Consider the following 15,920-nt stretch of genomic DNA (forward strand, 5'->3'; position numbering starts at 1 on the left):
CACTTTATAAGTACACACAGGGGCGTAGCGAGGGGGGGGGCGGGGGGTGCGGACCTCACCGGGTGACACCATTAGGGGGGTGACACCAAGGCAAAAAATAGCAAAATATATAGAGAAAAACTTGAGGGGAGGGATGCAAATCGAAAACTTGAGGGGGGGGGGTGCAAATCGAAACTTTGAGGGGGGAATGCAAATCGAAAACTTGAGAGTTTGTCCCCGGGAAGAGTCGCTACGCCTCTGGGGGTGACACCATTAAGTGCCGCACCGGGTGACACCCGACCTTGTTACGCCACTGAGTACACACAATACAATACATGTTTCAATATAATATGTTTGAATAGTAGAGTACTTTAAAATATATGTGTAATCGGGAAAACAATCATGCACTGTTTTATTTTATTCTTTCGTAAGCACACACATGAACTCAAGACACATAATCTAAGATGAAATACATCACAGCAAAAATATCTCACGGTAAAAGAGCATCAGTATTTAGGGTGATTTTCATTGTTTTAATTTTGTTTTCAATGATTTTTACAAAGTGTTTTGATTTACTTTTGTTACCTATTGTAATAGTGTTAGGTGAAACAACTTGTTAAACTTAGTAAAACATTAAACGACTTTTCAACCTTTTTTTTTTGGCAAATATTATTTTCTACACTGCATTTTTTTGAAAAAAGCAACTAGCAATTTTAACAAATGACTAATATAAAGAAAGTAATATAAAATCGGCTAGTTAAACTAAACCGTCTACACAAATTGTATGATTTCTTCCCATCTCTTTTGTAACAGTATGTGAGGGAAACATAATGGCTCGTGTGAGGACCAAAACAGTGAAAAAGGCTGCCAGAGTGTTTAATGACAAATATTACACCAGTCTCGCAGCTGACTTTTACACCAAGAGAGTATGTGAAGAAATAGCCATTGTACCAAGCAACAAGAGAGTATGTGAAGAAATAGCCATTGTACCAAGCAACAAGAGAGTATGTGAAGAAATAGCCATTGTACCAAGCAACAAGAGAGTATGTGAAGAAATAGCCATTGTACCAAGCAACAAGAGAGTATGTGAAGAAATAGCCATTGTACCAAGCAACAAGAGAGTATGTGAAGAAATAGCCATTGTACCAAGCAACAAGAGAGTATGTGAAGAAATAGCCATTGTACCAAGCAACAAAAGAGTATGTGAAGAAATAGCCATTGTACCAAGCAACAAGAGAGTATGTGAAGAAATAGCCATTGTACCAAGCAACAAGAGAGTATGTGAAGAAATAGCCATTGTACCAAGCAACAAGAGAGTATGTGAAGAAATAGCCATTGTACCAAGCAACAAAAGAGTATGTGAAGAAATAGCCATTGTACCAAGCAACAAGAGATTATGTGAAGAAATAGCCATTGTACCAAGCAACAAGCTCAGGAACAAGATTGCTGGGTTTGTTACACATTTGATCAAGAGGATCCAGAAAGTTCGCAACACCTCTATTAAACTTCAAGAATAAGAAAGAGAGAAGAGATAAATATGTACCTGAGATATCAGCCCTGGAACTTGATATACTTGAGATTGATTCAGTTACATAGGAGATGTTGAAGGCTCTTAACTTTGTCAACCTCTCTCATCTACAACCAACTGCTACCCTTGCTGGTAGAGCACTAGTTTGGTAATAACGAAATAATAAAGCATAATAAAGCCCTAATAAAAGAGTCAAATTTGGCCTTGATCTGCATAATTTTCTACTAGGCCTATAGCAGACTCAAGTGTACTGTGTACGTTTTAAAGCACCATAACTAAGACGTGTCTAAGGCTCAGACATGTAATTTACGGAATTTGTTTAAGTTTCACTTGACCACTGAATGCTGTTGTTTTTTTACAATTCAGTATGTACAATTTTTTAATGCGAATACAAAAATGAGTATATTCAAGCAGGGAAAAATCGGTGCAGATCAGGGAACACTATTTAATCGAAGTGTTCATGTGTCTTGAAATATATCATTTAATTACGCAAGCAGTTTTCTGTTTCAAGGTGTGTCATTTTTTAAATCTAATCTTCATGAAACATATACTTTTGACAGACTTTTTATAATAGTAATTTTAATCTAACTCTTACTTTCATATCAAACATTAAATGTAATATTGAGTTATATAACAAATACTTTCCACATAATTTTAAATCAAATTTTAAGTTGTTTCCCTTATCATCTTATTAAAAGTTAATGGGAAGTAACTTAAACTAAAAGAATGTAAAGAATTTTATTTTTGAACAATGTATGTTTACATCACAATGACATGGTAATTCTACATAACAATTACATAAATCACGATAAACACATCACAGTGAGGTCAGCAATATGCCCAGCCGCATTTACTTTCCCCAACGTAAGTTAGGTAACCATTAGAGTTGGTTGGACTCAGGGACGGTCTACTGAATTGAACACCGATTCGAACTCGAGACCTACGGGTTGGCAATCTAGCTCTCTACCGCTAGCTTCTCTTTCGGTTTTTTTTAAAAAATCGTTAAACTTGGGTGTGGTGGGGTTAGGGATGTATGCGTTATATAGGATTACTACTTCTATTACTAACATTCCAACTATAGACATGTGACGGGGACGTGAACACTCTTATTTCCGACGACACTAATAATACCAACTAGTCCGATCATCGAAATACAACTAGAACTTTAATTATCAATCACTAATACTAGGTCTACACTACAAAATATACAACAGGTCTTTTCTCTCAAATGGCTAAACCCCCAACTTTTTTCACTTGTTGGTGGTTGATTAGAGGAATAGTGTGTAATGTCAGTTATTTTTTACTTAATTGTCCAAGGGCCTTGAAGACAGTGTTTTTACTTCTCTGTTTCATAAACAACATCAACGGCATGACCCTCCATTCTATGTAAGCATATGCACGTACCAGATTATGATGACTGTTTCTAATATTGTTTCCACTTCATTGGTCTTTTATCTCTATCCATGTTTGCCTGTGGTTATTCAGCTTAGGATTTAATGCATTTTTTTCTGATTCCCAATATATTGTAATGTTTTTTTTTCGAGATAATTGATGTTGTGACCTGGTCAATTAGGTTGGTCGGTTTCTTCATCACTAGATTGTTGATTATGTTGTTGTCGAGACTGGGGATGCAGTCCGATTTATATTTATATTTTTTATTTTTTTAAGGCTTTTGGAATAGACACCAGTAAGAAAATAAAAATAAAATATAAAAAAATAAAATATATTAATACTCTTTGGAAAACATCTACTGTATCGGCTAATTGTTTATTCTGATAAGGACTTTAATGGAAGTGTTGATAGTTCTGATTTAGTTTTCATTGTTTTACTTCATTGTATCGATTGGCTATGAGATTATTATGTATTGAGTGTTGGTATTTACTGTAAGGATTTCTTTATTTGATGCTTTAATGGTACATCATGTGGTTATTATTAGGCGTAAGGATTAATGAAGTTTCGTGATATATGATGAAGGTGTATTGATTTGTGTATTACATAATGTGTTTTTTTTAAATCAATAGCCTGTATGTGAAAAATCTCGAATGTCGGGGTACTCGTATGTTAAAATATCAATGTATTTGTATATAAATATTTAAAATGTTTATGTGATACGAGTGTGCTTATTGTGTTAATAAGTATTAAATCACTGATAGCACACTACTGTTTGGAAGAAGGCTGATCAATTGAGTTTCGTTTAAACATCAGTTTTAATTGTTGTCAATGTGTGCATACATACCAACATTTATTAATACCGCTTTACACCATCAACAGTGGAGTTGCTCCCTCTCATGTTAACTGTAAGGCGAGAGCCAGTTAGAGGAGCCACTTGAGCCACGGCTTAAATGGCTTAATGAAATCATGGGCCCAAACCTTTACAGATACAGCAAACTGAACCATCTCACATTTGACAGATACAGTAGAGCGTATGTGATATATACTGGTTTTATGTCTATATTTTGAAAAACGTATACTTAAGCCAAAAGTAATGTAATGGAACAGTTCTTGAACGTGTGAATATCGTATTTATCTCGACTACTATACGTTTATAACTCAAATAGTTGTATAGAATTACACTGTGTAGTGCTAAACATATAAGCAAAACATTTGATACTATTTACCTCTTTAGGTCTACGGCAATTGCATTTTCATATCCTATGAGACAGGTATTATTTTTAAAATGTTTATGTATTATTTTTGTTTCGTTATTGTCATTTGAGCTACTGTGTGATGATTAATGATTGACTGTTTTGATGTATTCATTACGAAAACGAGTGTGGACTGTTAAAGTGGTCTCATAATGTGGTTGTTTAATTAACCTTAGCTACAGGGCCGGCGCTACCCATAAGGCGAACTAGTCGGTCGCCTAGGGCGCTGTCCATACGGGTGCAAAATCTGAAATCGCCATTATTTTAAAGTACGTAATAATTAATAACTTTGATTATATTACACTAACTATATACAAAGGCGTAACGATCTATTTAGGTGCCCAGGAAAAACTATCAATTTTGCGCCCCATCTTCAAATTAGACCTATACATAAGTATTGGTGAAAACCCTCTCTTTTGAAAAGGACTGGGCGCTTTTTAACCAGTGTTTCTTCCAGATATTGTTCTCGGGGTGGGGGGGGGGGAGAGAAAGACATGAGATATTTTGGAGGGAGGGGGCAGATACATATAGCAGAATATATCATGAATTAAATGCTCAACCAGTGTATGTGTATATGCGTATAATGATGGTTTGTCTTTCATTGATAATTACATGGGTTCGTGTGTTTAGGCTACTGTTTATATGTAGCATTACTTGGATTGTGCCTTTAAAGAGGTGGAACTATGGTTACGTTTGGTCGTTTTGTATAACAACACTCAGGCAAATGATATTTAGTAAAGCTAATGTTTCCAATTAAACATCTTTGAACTGTAATAACAGAGTAGTTGTAGATATTTTGACTCTAAAGTTCAATGAACTGCTACTGTCATATCACCGTTTGTGGATCTTTATAACTTCTATTTAATGTTCACAAAAAAAAAATGCATTACTGCCACAATACAAATAAAACAAGAGGTATGTCATTTTAATTACTATATTGAAAAGGAATGAAAAATGTAATAACAGTGATGTTTTTTTTAATTAATAATGTAGATAATGTAGATCCTATGTTGCACATCACAAACATTTAAATACACGAAATACATAGTTTTGCATACAATTTTTTATTAAAAAGAAATAATTTTCATTTCTTGAAATGTATTTTATATATTGTAGATGAGTTTTATATTTCCTACAAAACATCAGAAAACAGTACATGATCTTTGGCCGATTATTGAGTTTGAACTCTCATTAATATATGTTTTAGTAATTAGTTTGTGGGAAAGTGTGCATTTTAATACGTTTTGCCTAGGGCGCTAAATAACCTGGCGCCGGCACTGCTCATGATGTGGTCGTTTAATTAAGCTCAGTTATCAAGATATGACTAGCGAATAGCTTTTTTTGTTATGCTACTCTTGTCAGCATCATAATTGTACGCATACGTTTATTGTATGCTACATCCTTGTTATTAAAATTTTACATTACATTTTGTCGTTACCAATTACTAATGATTGCTGTTGTATCGCAGTTCAGTACTTACACATTTGTGTTTGAAGTAAAAAAAAGTAAATATATTTTTGTAACCACTATGCCGAAGGAAGGAAAATGCTATGAATTGGATGAATTCCTATGTCATGTGATCCTTCATTTAATTATTCTTTCGGTTTTCATATTCGAGTTGTGTCTGTTGATAAATCTAATCTCCAAACAACATATAATGTTAAAACATTTTTATATTTCATGATTACATTGCACTTGCAATTTCACAATTTACATTGAATGTCTTATATATTTATGTTATACCTTATTTTGCACACATATAGTAATCGAATCTATAGTCGTTTCCCTTAGCTCTATTATAAATGTACATGGGAATTAACTATTACTAACAAGCCTTTAAATACATGCATTTTTTAAATAATATACTTTAGATCAGCTCAGCTCAGCTCATGTAATCTAACCCACTTTGTTACATAAACAACACCAACGGTCTGATAATTCAGTCTATTTAATTAGATGAATTTAGCAGATGACTAGTTCTAATATTGTTTATATTCAGGTCACACTTAGCTTAAGAAACCCCGTCCGAAAATTTAAGACCTGGAACATTTATTTTGAATTTTCCACATATACTAACCACGGGGACAGCATTTTAATAGAGCAGATGGATTGCAGTTATTATGTTCTTAAATGAAAAATTCAAATAATTGTGGTTAAATACTTTTGTAAATTAATAAAACATATGAAATCAACAAGTGTATATGTGTTCTAGTATGTAATTAAAAATATGTCTTACAAATCAAAAATACAATTTAAGATATGGATGTAAGCGACATCAAAGAATAATTTATTTTACATTATGAACAGCGAGGGAATCCGTGGGTGATGACTAATGATAAGGGAATGCAATGTATTACGGAAATAAATAAGGAAATATATAACTATAATTGTAGGGGTCATGGGGACTGAGCGATTAAATTATAGAGAGAGTTGAGATTAGAATACAAGGGCAGTGATGCGTGTCCTGAATGGTTCGTTATGTGCTTTGTAAGATGCAGGGGCGGAACTACAGTGCCGCCAGACCCCGCAATGCAGGGGGGGGGGGGGGGGCACGCCTTTTAGGGGCCCATAAGCGACCATAATAAATTTTTTTTAGTTAAAAAAAAAAAAATTTTCTTGCATTTTTGACTTAACGGTATAAGCTTTTGTAAGTAACAAACATATCTACTACAGTAGTGATGTTATACAGTAGCTAACACATGCTGTTGCGTAAAACAAGTTAATAAAAAGTCTAGTGACAATTTAAGCGCAATTTCCTTAATTATTTTTTTAGAATTTACAGACCTACGTAAAAATCCTTTCGAACCTCCGCTCATTCGTTATGGTAAAATCCTTTCGAACCTCAGCGTTTGCGCTAAAAACCTACACGATGCTCAGTTTAAATGTTCTTAATTAATTTTTTGTGACAGAACGAAATGATATTTTTGAAAACTTTCTTCGGCAATATTGGTCTAAATTATGGCAGGAATCGATTGGTAAATGTTTCAAGTCGCTAAGTGGTCTGGTTGTCGAGATATGGAGCAAAAACTGCATTTGTTCGAGGTTTTTTTGGCTTTTCCGGGAAATCCAGGAAGGTATTCCGGATTTTTTTTTTGGCTCACAATCATCATTGGAACTTGCTTAACATATTTGCTTTTGGAACTCGATATTGCTTCGTTGAGGAGGAGATACGACTTTCATCCATCCAGAAATGACGCATTATTAAACGCAATTTTTCTTTTTTTTGAAATTTCGCTAAAAATGTATATGCATGAGCTTTAGTGTGAAAGATAGGCAAACGTTCAAAACACTTCCATGACTTATTTCCCTTTTTTAAATGGTTGTATCTGGGTGCTCATATGCTCTTTTTAATATATATTGTACTAAACAAATTAAAAAAGCAATTACTTCTCTTAATTATTATTTTAAAAAATACATACTAAAGATTGACATAGCACAAAAAAGGAAATATATTGAAAACAAATAATAAAAATACAAAAAAAAAACCATAAAAATAAACATAACACGAGAAACCATTACACATACAAAGCTTTCAAGCTTTATATTCTTTTGACCGGCTAAGACTAGAGGGTAGGCAGTATTTTACAGCAAATATATTGAATATTCTTCAGAAAAGGTCAATGACCCTTGAGTGACAGCCACACAACCCACACACTGGAGTGAGTAGAGTGGAGCTCACGAATGTCGGGTTCCGTTCCCAGCCTTAACGTGGCCAGCATCTGATCGGTAAACCTGATTTAGCCAACCAATCAATTCTATGTTTGGACACAAACAAACAACTCTGATTCCTCTGTCACTATTTGAGCATAGGTTCAAGGGGACGAGGTTCACTTTAACAGATGCACAACCATAACAAAGCATGATGTGGCATACAAATAATATCCAGCACATTGCAATCAGTAATTACTTGCGTCCAGTTGAAAGGTATTCTTTGAATTACCGAAAAAAGGCTTAATTTTGATATACAAGTTGTATTCTCATACAAAATGTTGTATTATAAGTATATAATTATATAATTTATATAATAAAAAAAAAAAAACAAAAGGTGTTCTAAATCTAAAAAATAAATAATTCAAAACAGACTAATGCACTCAAACACATGACATGTTGTAATTTGTTTAAATTGAAAAAAAAAAAAAAAACATGTTTTTTTGAAAACCCGATCAGGTCAGAAATGACTATCCAATGTTTATATTCTGTGTTTGTATATATATATATATATATATATATATATATATATATATATATATATATATATATATATATATATATATATATATATATATATATATATATATATATATATATATATATATATATTTATATATATATACATATACATATATTATATATATATATATGGGGGGCCAGAATTTTTTTTTGCGGGGTGGCCCTTTTTTTCTAGTTCCGCCACTGGTAAGATGTGTGTTACTTTTGTTGGATGTGAGTTAGGGGAGGGGAGACAAACACGAAGAAGTCCCGAAGATTCACTGAGTTGTTGATTTTTTTTCCCACTTCTACCGATGTGTTGAGTGTAGACATTACTTGTTTATGTCAGAATTTGATGGGAATTATATAAGGGAATATTTAGGCCGACATAAATTGACGAATAGAAAAGAGAGAAGAATAACATTCGATACTAAGCGAGGAGTGGGGTTTCGAATAATTGTAATTAACATTTTTTTATTGATAGCCAGTCTTTAAATGTGTATATAATAGTAGTATATTAGGTCACTTTTGGGTCGCAGGCGCAGGCGCTGGGTGAGCAGGAGCAGGAGCAGGAGCAGGAGCAGGAGCAAAGGATATATAGGAAAATACTCCCCCATCCTGGGACAATGACATATAGTAAAATACTCACCCACCAGGCGCAGCCTGCCGCAGCCTGGGACAATGAGATATAGTAAAATACTCCCTGGGGGAGCAGGAGGTACACCGACATATAGCAAAATACTCACCCATCTGGGTGAGGGTGGGTGAGCAGGTGGCGCAGCCTGGGATAACGAGATATAGGAAAATACTCACCCACCTGGGTGAAGGTGGGTGAGGGTGGGTGAGCAGCCTGGGACAATGAGATATAGTAAAATACTCACCCACCCTAGGGTGGGTGAGCAGGTGGGGGAGTAGGTCAGTAGGTCACCACCGGTGACTTTGTGACGTAATTAGTAACATTATGACGTAATCATTGACCTAGTTACGTAATTTTAATGTGTTTTTTAATTAGTTTTAATGAGTTTTTTAAATTTTAATTAATTTTTGACCTAGTTACGTAATTTTAATGTATATTTTAATTAGTTTTAATGAGTTTTTAAATTTTTAATTAATTTTTATTATCGAGTTACGTAATTTTAATGTGTTTTTTAATTAGTTTTAATGAGTTTTAAAAATTTTAATTAATTTTTATAAACGAGTTACGTAATTTGATTATTTGTTTGAGTTTTTAAATTTTAATTAATTTTTATTATCGAGTTACGTAATTTAATTACTTTGATTGTATTTTTATTTTGTTTAATTTGTTTGTTTACTTGTTGTTTAATTTAATTACTTTGTTTATATTGTGTAATTTTTTATTAACGAATTACGTAATTTGATTATTTTTTTTTTTTTTTTTTTTTTTTTTTTACTTTTTAATTATTTTTATTAACGAGTTACGTAATTATTTTAATTTATTATTTGTTTGAAATTCATTTTAATTAATTTGATTTTAATTTTTTAAATTTTTAAATTTTTAATTTAATTTTATAATTAGTTTAATTATTATTAACGAGTTACGTAATTTGATTTTAATTTTTTTTTTAAATTTTTAAAATTTTTTTAAATTATTATTTTTAAATTTTATTTTTAATTGTTGTTTACTTGTTGTTTAATTTAATTACTTTGTATAATTTATTTGTTTGAAATTCATTTTAATTAGTTTGCTTTTAATTTCTTTGTTGTACGCCGTTTGAAATAAAAGACTAACACTAGCGTGTACTAGAAAGTGTCATTGTGTATAACATCCATTTAACCACAGCTGTTACTTATTAGCGACAGCTTGTACTTATCGATCCGCCCGTGAGCCTCACCGGCGCTCCCCGTGGTTGCTTAATAGCGGACTCACTGAAGCGATCACAACAGGTAATTAATCGAAACCATTAAGTCCCTCTCCGCGTTAAGTGTGGCGACAGCTGGTGCTGTAATTAGTCACGGCTCTCGGCTTTTTTCATTAGACTTCAGCTGTACATGAACTATGTTCACATATCGTACGCCCGGTCATTCTTTGATCAAATTAAAAAATTTTGTTTCCACATGTCCTGCGAACCGTCCCTTGCTATGTATGAAAGATTAATGGTTGTAACTATTCGCTTATAGCGAGGGTCAGCGAAAACAAAAATATATTTAAGGGTCGGAATTTTCTTTCAACCACCGTTAAGTCAGGTTTTGAGACGAAACGAAGTCTCGGTAGGTTCGTGTTTTTTAATGGGCGACAGGGCGACTTGATGCGTTGGTACGTAGGTATGCGGGGTTAAGGTTCTATAACTCTATATATTTAAATACGTTTTTTTTTTTTTATTCAAATGAGTTTACTCCCCCTAACGTAAGTACATGTAAAGAGGGATTTCCTATAGATCTGTAATGAATTAGGCCTTTTTGACTATGACTTGTTGCCCAGGTGTTGACATGATACGCTTTTTTGAGATATACATACACACACACACACACACACAAACACACACACACACACACACACACACACACACATGCGCGCGCGCGCGAAATTCATACTAGGTCGGTAATGGCGGAGAGAACTTATAGGTATACATTATCATGGCGACAACAAAAGCGACTCTTATTTTATTTACATGAAAGCGTGTTTTCCAAAAAGGGTCACCATGCCATTGTCATTTTCGCAGCGGGGTTTATTTTAAGTGTACCCCGTGCACGGTTGTTTACATTTTAAAAGACGTGTCGCGTGTCTTCCCCTTACGGCTTCCCTAATAGAGAAACGAGAGGAAAGACAACTGTTCTAAAATTAGAACAGACTTGTCTACACACACGAGTATCGTCCCTTGTGAAAAAAAAAAAATTCGCGTCAGATTCCTTAACTAAACAGTCAATTTCTTTAACAAGTTAAAAAATAATTTAGGAAGACAAGGGTTAACAACATTAGACGCTACCGTTTTTGTTTCCTGTGACGTCAAGGCACAATACACTTTTGTATTTTATGTCTCAAGTAGAGGGTGGGATATTTTTTCTTTGTAAGCGTGTTGTAAACAATGGGTAGAGGAAGCGATTACTAGGTAAGAGGGGAGAGAACGTGACGTACATCGCGATATTTGAAAACATGGCGATGTTTAACCTCAACCAAAAAAGGCAATGAACCTAGAAGGAAGACGAATATATGTCTTAGTCTTGCAGCAGATTACCTCCCCATGTTCGCTTTAGTATTACAGTTTTCATCAAACTTCTTTTTGACTTGAACTTCGTTAATTTTTAAGAAAGTTTACTTATACATAATACACTACGTCTAATGACAAGTTTTTATTTTTACCACTCAATGTATTTTCTTTTTCTATACCTTACATTGTCATCTTAATTTTTGATCACCTTAGTAAAAATTTGCTTAAGATTATAAACTTCAAGTTTTAAAAAACAACAACGTCGTGTCAAATGACACACCGTTTAAAATGTCTACATTTAAAGTTCACCAAAATAATGACGTAAAAACTAAATATCATATGACATTAGCATACATATCATTCAATCTAATCACTCTAAAGTACAAATCAATAATTTTTATTGATTAGGTCAATGATTACGTCATAATGTTACTAATTACGTCACAAAGTCACCGGTGGTGACCTACTGACCTACTCCCCCACCTGCTCACCCACCCTAGGGTGGGTGAGTATTTTACTATATCTCATTGTCCCAGGCTGCTCACCCACCCTCACCCACCTTCACCCAGGTGGGTGAGTATTTTCCTATATCTCGTTATCCCAGGCTGCGCCACCTGCTCACCCACCCTCACCCAGATGGGTGAGTATTTTGCTATATGTCGGTGTACCTCCTGCTCCCCCAGGGAGTATTTTACTATATCTCATTGTCCCAGGCTGCGGCAGGCTGCGCCTGGTGGGTGAGTATTTTACTATATGTCATTGTCCCAGGATGGGGGAGTATTTTCCTATATATCCTTTGCTCCTGCTCCTGCTCCTGCTCCTGCTCCTGCTCACCCAGCGCCTGCGCCTGCGACCCAAAAGTGACCTAATATACTACTTATAATATTAATAACACAATAATTGTATATGTAAACTAAGTTAAAAGATAATACTAACAAAGTAAAATAAAAGCTGTTTTTTATTTAAAAAATATTATATATATATATATATATATATATATATATATATATATATATATATATATATATATATATATATATATATATATATATATACATATATATATATATATATATATATATATATATATATATATACATATATATATATATATATATATATATATATATATATATATATATATATATATATATATATATATATATATATATATATATAATTTTTTGGCCCCAGACATGTAATTTTCTGCCGCTTTTGTATTACAGTTTTCATCGTCGGCTTGTGAGGACTGATACAGACCTAAAACCAGAGGCGTAGCGATGGGGTGGGGGCCGGGGGTACATATGTCCCCGGGCGCCGACCGTAGGGGGCGCCAAAATGGGTTGTAAAAACAAATTAAAATGTCATTTTAGCTGCATTTCGCATTATAAATAGTTTTTTTTTTTGGGGGGGGGGGGATGCAAATCGAAAGTTTGAAGGGGGGGGGGGGGTGCAAATCGAAAGTTTGAGGGGGGTGCAAATCTAAAGTTTGCTCTCGAGGGGGGCGCCAATTTGAAAGTTTGTCCCCGGGCGACGGGAAGGGTCGCTAAGCCTCTGCTTAAAACATCAATACCTATATTTGAAATGCAGTTTACTGTCATTCATTTAAGCAGGTTTACTTATGTATGGATCTAATAGAAAACGTAGATGTCTATAACGAAAATGTGTACGTACGGAGAGAGTGTGTGTGTGAGAGTGGCCTCCCCTTGAAAGTGGTGTGCTAGCGTGAAAACAAGTGTGTGAACGAAGCAGTGTATGAAGCAATGTGGTGTGGTGTCAACAGTGGACCTACTCGTCCGTTTTCTTATTGTCATGTTTCTTGTAGTTGGTGAAAATAACCAGTAAACTCTTTACGAATTGTGTTTATGTACAATTGTTACACTTTGCTCAAACAAGCCAAAAATACATACGAAGACGATTGCAGCACTATCATTTCACCTGAACTACTCTCTCAATGTTAGAAACTGTTAGTTGACTGAACTTGTTTTGTTTACCGTAGAAAAAAATTTAAGCTCGTGAACCTTGTGTGCAAGTTTTTTACTCACTGGCCTCTTGATGTGTATATACTTGCTTCTTCTTTCTTGGTGTCTATAATTTCATGAGCAGATTTTTTTTTCAAACCTATATGCATTCAGACACATTGATTACATTCACCCAACAATTAGTCTTTTAATGAAAGTAATATTTTCTGCTTGGACAGTATTTAAGTACTAATTATTACATTCTCAAAATACCCCGTACATTGGTGCTAAAATGACTTGTGCCACACCATTAGCATCAGCTTAAAATATTGAACTAAGTAGTTTTACTCAATAAAAGCATAACCATTAAAATACTTAAGTTTATCAGGCCAAAGCTTAAAAAATAATATCATAAATGTCATCTGGCAATATACATAATCATGTTACATTTAGTATGTTGATTTTGGACTTGCTTATATGGTAAGGTTGTGACTTAAATTTTAAAATCTATTTGAAATAACAAAAGAAGATTAAATTCCAACCTAAAAGAACACACACACACTTTAACAAACATGTATAGAAACAAAAGAACAGTGAAATGGAAACAATATGAAAACCAGTCATCAGAATCTACTACGTGTAGGCATATATGCTTACATGGACAGGAGGCTCAGGCCGTTGATGTTTATGAAACAGAGAGAGACAGACTTATGACCTAAATAAGGAAAGTCCAATGATCTTGTACAGTTCAATGAAATAGAACCCACAGTACACACCATTCCTCCAATCAACCACCAAGAAGTGAAGACAGTTGGTGATTTAGCCATTGCAGAGAAAGGGCATGCATGTTTCTTGGTGTAGACCTAGTATTAGTGATTGCTAATTAAAGTTCAAGTTGTATTTCGATGATGGGACTTGTTGGAATTATTTGGGTCGTCGGAAATAAGAGTGTTACCGTCCGTATCACATGTTTATAGTTGGAATGTTAGTAATAGAAGTAGTCATTATATATAACGCATACATCCATAACCCCACCACACCCAAGTGTAACGAGGTAGAGAGCTAGATTAACAACCCGTATGTCTCGAGTTCGAATCGGTGTTTAAGTCAGTAGACAGTTCCTGAATCCACCCAACTCGGATGGGTACCTAACTTACGTTAGGGAAAGTAAAGGCGGCTGGGCATATTGCTGACCTCACTATGATGTATGTATCTGAATGTCTGTAATTGTTATGTAGAATTACCATGTTATTATGATGTAAACATACTTTGTTCAAAAATAAAATTATTTACATTATTTTAGTTTAAGTTATTTCCCATTAGTCTTTAATTTGTAGGCAAGGGAAAAAACTTAAAACATTGATTTAATTATATTTGGAAAGCATTTGATATTAGATTTAACAAGAGTCACAACTTGACTGAGAAAACTGCTAGCGTAATTAAATGATATATTACAAGACACTTGAACACTTCGTTTTTAAAATGTTTGCTTGACATTACTGCTATTTTTTGGATTCACGTTAAATGAGGCATGATAGATCATTACGTGATTACAGAGACCAGGGGTCGGCAACCTTTTGAGACGGAAGAGCCAAAAGTAACAATTTACACAAATTCCAAGTTTTTAAAGAGCCACCAACATTTTTATTTATTTATATATATATATATATATATATATATATATATATATATATATATATATATATATATATATATATATATATATATATATATATATATATATATATATATATATATATTAAGCTATGTATGTGTGTTTGTGTGTCTGTTTTTCTTTTACGCATTACTCCTCCATTCATCCGATCGCCATGAAACTTTGGGAAGTTGTTGCGAATTCTCCTGGGGAGGTTTCTTCGAAAAAAAGTTTTTCAAATTCGCAGGAGTGGCGCCCAGGCATGGCGCGGTTTACTTCTCCTCTATATACGGTATATAAAAAATAGAAGTCGATTGCGGATTGACACCCTTCATCCGATCATCATGAAACTTAAAGGAGTTGATTAAAACACTCCAGTAGAAGTTAGTGCAAAAAAATCATAATTTCGGAGGGTGCAATTTTTCTCTACATACTGTAAAAAAATAGTGGGATGCGGTTCGACCAGAGTTTCTTCCAGGCAAATTTCTACCACCCCCCTCCCCCCCCCCCCCCCCCCGAACGAAATGAAATTTAAATAATTTATATAGAACATATAAACTTTTAACAGTGTCCGCACCCCGAAGAAAGTCTACCGCCCCCCCTCCCGAAAATTTCAAGTGCCCCCCCCCCCCCCGGAGAAAAAAGTCTGGAAGTAACACTGATTTTAAACAGCGCGATAGGCTATGAATACAATGGGTTGCTATAGTTGCACACTAAATCGAATCCGGCGCGCCCTAAGTCTCTGCAGGGTGCCCAGGGCTATCCCGCGAGTACAAA

General features: G+C 34.2%; 1 pseudogene; it reads left to right on the plus strand.

Moving 5' to 3' along the window:
* The first annotated feature begins 809 nt into the window (after nt 1–809).
* On the plus strand, nt 810–1,659 carry LOC131941306 (small ribosomal subunit protein eS17-like; annotated as a pseudogene).
* Nucleotides 1,660–15,920: the final 14,261 nt, after the last annotated feature.

This window comes from Physella acuta, unplaced genomic scaffold (genome assembly GCF_028476545.2).
Source record: "Physella acuta isolate Inbredline_101_S28 unplaced genomic scaffold, ASM2847654v3 ptg000002l, whole genome shotgun sequence".
NCBI classification, from domain to species: domain Eukaryota; kingdom Metazoa; phylum Mollusca; class Gastropoda; family Physidae; genus Physella; species Physella acuta.